The sequence below is a fragment of the Pinus tabuliformis genome, chromosome 1_2 (genome assembly GCF_031772625.1).
Source record: "Pinus tabuliformis cultivar Carrire ecotype Pingquan chromosome 1_2, CPIR1, whole genome shotgun sequence".
Lineage (NCBI taxonomy): Eukaryota > Viridiplantae > Streptophyta > Pinopsida > Pinales > Pinaceae > Pinus > Pinus tabuliformis.
In genome coordinates, this window is record NC_142298.1 from 122,026,752 (window position 1) to 122,032,332 (window position 5,581).

Genomic DNA, 5,581 nt, shown 5'->3' on the forward strand with positions numbered 1-5,581 from the left:
ATTTTTAATTTGGATGATTGTTAAATTTTTGAATTATAATTATTTATTTTTTTATAAATTTTAACTAAGTTCGGAAAGAAAACATGACAGAAATTAAATTTTTAATTTGGATGATCGTTAAATTTTTTAATTATAATTATTTATTTTTTATAAATTTTAAAAACATTATATTTTATGAATATATCAAAATGTATGGAATGTATATTTTCTTATCTTATTGTATACTCATTTCAAAAAATTATATTTTTTATTTTTCAAAATTACAAAATAACTAACCATGTTGTAAGTTGTAATTTTAAACAAATTCAGATTTGTATTTTATATAATTAAACCAAAAAATCTATGAATATTTTTTATTAATGTTTAATTATATAATACTAATATTATGGGTTTCAATGTTATTTAAGCAAATGAGATTTGGTTTTATACTTATTATGTCAAACTTTAAAGGTAAAAATTAACTTTTAACAATGCAATCTGTTATAAACAATTTGGATGCAGTTCATTTTTATGGTGGTAAAAAATGAATCTCATGAGTTCTGCCTTCATATAAATCGTCTGTAATCAATTTGGTTGTAGTTCATTGTGATGGTAGTAAAAAATGAATCTCATGAGCCTGGTCCCACCCACACATTGGTATAGTTCTACCCAAGGAACCATTGATCTTTCTCCATGAATTGGTAATATTGTACCAAGAAGCACCATAATGTATGGCATTTATATTTCCCACAATTGAAAAAGAACCATCAATCCTTATACATGATCATTTTCCTTCTGTATTGTTGAACTAAACATGGCAAGACCTTCCTATGGCAACAATACTTTCACAAACCCTCGTCCCCCATCATAATATATTTTAGAATCCGTCATGTTGGAGTGTAGTATCCCTAGTAAGCATATAGGAGTGTAGGGGAACACAACCTCAAAGACAATGGGAAGCCAAGGGGAAAGGCTTGTGCATCTAAGAGGGACTCATTGATTACATAGATGTGGTTTTATAAGCTTTTGCATTAATCAAATGTATATTTGAGGGGGAATCCAACCATAAAAAATGCTTGATTGAATTTTCATACATAAGGGTTGATTCTACTTCGAATTTTGATACTTTGTGTTTACTCACTTTAATGTCATTACATATAACTAATAGTTTGCAAGTCTTTCTCTCATCTGATCTCATTTTATTTCCATTGTGAGGTGACTAAGCCTTGAACCCGAAATCCTCATAGCTAAGATTTACAAAGTATGCATCGCCTAATTTCCTATCATTTTACTTCAGTTAAATAGAGAAACTATGCCTTAGCCCCAAACCCACACAACTAAGCTTTTCACACTGCATAATCCTCTCTCTCTTAAGCTTTTCACACTAGAGAATCCTCTCTGTCCCTCGTATTTCACTTGTTTTAGATATATTTTTCTTAGAAGAGAAGCAATGCCTCACTAAATACCTTACATGTTAACTTATCATCGCATCGCATTACATTTTCCAAGCATTGAGGACATTAACAAAATTTCAAAATTCAATTTCACACTCATTTGATGTAATCACCATGTTCCGTAAATTTCAGGTAAACTCTACAAACAAATGTAAGTAATTATTTTGATTTTTTTCATTGGTTCTAAATTAGCAAGTGAGGAAATTGTAGATGCATCTTTATTTTTAAAGTAAAATCATCCAAAAAGACTCATCAAAGGCTAAAGATAGGTTAAATCCTTTATGGAGTGAAAAATATTGTTGGCATACTCCATAATAACACTACTTTGAGAAGTCGTATTTATATTTTACCACAAATGCAAGAACCAAAGTGAGAAACTTATTTTAAAGTTTTTATAACATGATGCATTATAAAACAAATTGAAGAAGCACACAATACAAAAACGCTTTGTATCTACTATCATTCTAGATAGAAAAAAGTACTCGTTAGGCTATCTATGACATGAGTAAGAATTGCTACCCAACTATTTCCAAAATCATCATGGACATTTACATATTAAAAAAGGAATTAATTAGGCTACCTATGACTAACTAAGAGTTATTCCCCACCTTTCCAAACTATCATTTACATTTAAGCTATCAGATTTTGTCAACATCCTTTCTATGATGCAACATGTTAAAACTTTCCATTATATTTATGTATTATATGAGTTGATGTACTTGTAAGGTGCATGCATTCCAAAATAATTGTCCAAATACCCATGTTTCCACTAACTTAATTGTTTAAGTAAGAGACACATTTTATTGTAGGAAGCATACATCAATCAAACACTTCTCTACTCATAGTTTACAAACCCAACGAATTTTGCATACACAAACACATTCAAGACTAATCCACAATAACAAATAATTAACAAAACAATATTCTTCATCAAACGTCTACCAATGCATAAACAATGAGGAGACAAGAGACACAATGAATATGTAATCAACCAGGGCCAAAGCCTCTCCAACATGAGAGGAAAACCCAATTGAAATACTATTCTTATAGAGACTTCAATTGACGAAGACCAAGACCATGGCTAAGACCCTTGACTCAATGACCTCTCCAAGACAAAGTCGCAACCCTCCTTGATTCAACTTCCTTCTTTTTCCTTGAGTCAACGATGATCAAGCTTCTTTCTTAAATAACTCGACTATCCTTCAAATTCGACCAGTTCCATGGATCAGATCTGTAGTTCTTGGCCCTCCTGCATAAACCCTAGAACGTGTGGTTGATCAACCTTTTGAACCTTGATCTTCTTCGCTTGGATGGTATGAAATATTATTATAATTTGGCTTGCAACCTTGCTTATCTTCTTCCTTGATTCGACTTCTTGGACAACAACAAGATCTTCGACTGTTTTTGCAGTAGATAGTTCTTCCTTCCTTCGCACATGTGGAGCTATTAGCCCTAAAACAGACCCATAAACAACACCAAAATCTTTTCTCTTTGTTTCCTTCTCTTGGTTGGTTATCTTCGCACTTCGTATTACAGACTTACTTAACCCAATTTTCTTGTCCACAATTGGAGGATGAGATGCCCCATATATAGTGTTTTTTCCATCAAAAACACGTGCTAGGAAGTGTTAAGGAGTGCTAGGGGAACAAAAGGGAGAAATAGGTGAAAATAATGCATGAAATTGAATGATTAAGAGTTTGTGACAGAAAAAAACAACTATTTACTTCATAAGGGACTCGACATAGATCATCCATATATTCTGGGCATTTCTTTTACTGAATCTTAACCTAAACTTCAGATTTGTATGACTCACAAACTACGGTTACCTTAGTTAATATTACACCTGAAACTACTTCTATTATGGCCCTAAATTTCAGTGCAGGCCCTCCTCCATTTGTGTTGTTCTTTATCACAGACCTTAAAACCTACTAACAACCATAAGACAGTGTTTCAACCCTATCTACTATTTCATCATTTTATGCGACATTCACATAAAAACACCACTAAAATCACATGCCCAAATTCTCATGAGCCACCTCCCTTGAGCTCGATCTAGCGAAAGAGAACCAACGGTACGCCAACATACTTCCTAGCTCGAATCCATTAAGGTATGTGACATTCTTGTGAACCCTCAAATGATGATCTTTCTCTTGGTGGATGATCATGGCCTCCCTTTAGCAACCCTTACTCATCCCTCTATCTCAGCCTACTTTAGGACTACATGTATCCTGGCTTCCTTGATCAAATGATCTCCTTATCACTTGATGTTATTTCCTTCATACTAATTCCTCCTTAAATAGTTTTTCCTAGCTAGGCCTCTTAGGAACCCTCTAGAACTTACGCGTTTTATCCACTTAGACCTTAGGAAATATCAATTTTCCTTTATAAATTTCTTTTAGATTTTAAACCCCATTTTGGGTCCAAAGCCCCTTCACTTGGTTTCTTTTCCCACAAATCCTTTTGTGACCAAACTCATACAAACCCATCTCACTAGCCTTGTGGAGTACCTCCCAAGCTACAAAATACAACAACATAGTCTAGTTGTAGTAATCGTAACTTGTTCAAGCTCTTGTAGTCAAGCGAGACTTAGTTGCGTTCCCAAGTTGCAAATTAAGTAAGGGAAATTGTGAGGGCATGATAGCTACAGAGGGTTAGGGTATGAAAAGGAATAAAAATGAATTCTAACACATGTTGAACAATATCAATGCATGTTGAGGAGTGTTAAGGAGTGTCAAGGCATCACAAGGGAGAACTAGGTCAAAATATATGGAAATGAAGAAATAAGAGTATGTGCGAGGGAGTGTTAGTGAATTCAGGTGTGCCAAGGACAAAGTGCGTTAGGAGATATTCATAATAGGATTTACAAGAGGAAATCCTATAGTTGTGATAAGGGGCTCGACAAAATAGTTTTAGATAAAGGGAGACTTTTTTCTAGGCACAACACTATTTTTCCTTTATCTATTATTTTTATATGACATGTGGCACATTTTTGCCAAATTCTCATGTTTTGAATTATTTTAGACAATTGCATATTATACATTATTGTGTATAAGTTTTGGGGCACTTGGCTTGTGTTGCCTTATATCAGATGTGCCTTGTGCATATTGTGGTTCTTGCAAACTCTTAGTTATTGCCCTATTGTTTATATGAAATGGACATACATGTGAAAATTTTGTGTGTAAGTTATGTTTTTTTGTTATTTTTGGTCGTGGCTAGATGCGATCCTTGTCTTGGTAAGTTCTTAAGTGGGAAAATTTGAGCTTCGACATGAGTGGCCTAAGATGAGGTATAGGAAGTCTTTAGGCGAATAAGGCACAATATACTCGTAATAGTTGCAATTGGTTAAGTTATTGACATTGAAGTAGGCCAATGTCACATGAACTGTAATAGTTAATGACTTGATTGGGTTCCCAAGTCATGAGAAAATTTAAGGCTAGTTGGGAGGGTGTGAGTACCAAGGCATGCTAGGGAATGCTAACATGTTCTTGATAGTACAAAGGCATGTCAAATATGCTAAGATGTGACAAGTGCTAAGTTGTGCCAAAATGTGCAAGGGTGTCATAATACTTGCTAGGGATTGTGAGGCCAAAAAAAGGAGAAATAATTTAAATTACAAGGAAATGAGCACATAAGAGGGTTAATAAGTCATCAATTTACCTTTTCCAAGACGGTAATGCTACGCACACCAACACTAGGTTCTGATAGGTGCCATGTGCCAAGTGTTAGTGCATTTTAAGTGCCAAATATTCCTCTGTTACTTCTCATCTACTTTCCAATAGTTGATCTCAAATAAATTTTAATATTAAACCATGCCAAATAATACCAAGGCACCTCAATGAATGCTAGACATGCTAAGACTTGCCAAGCGCCAACATGTGCCAATGTGTGTTAGGGAGTGATACACATGTTATGTAATGGAAGGGCATGTCGAAGAGGCTAAGGTATGCTAGAGAGTGCTAATGCATATTGAGTGTTAGGGAGTACTAGGGAAACACAAGGGAGAAATAGGTCAAAATGAATGGAAGTGAATGAATATGAGGGTGTGTCAGGGAGTGTCAACGAGTACCTGGCATGCCAAGGAGGGAGTGATAAGGTATACTAAGAATTGGTAAGGCATGCTAGGGAATATCAGGGCATTTCAAGAAGTG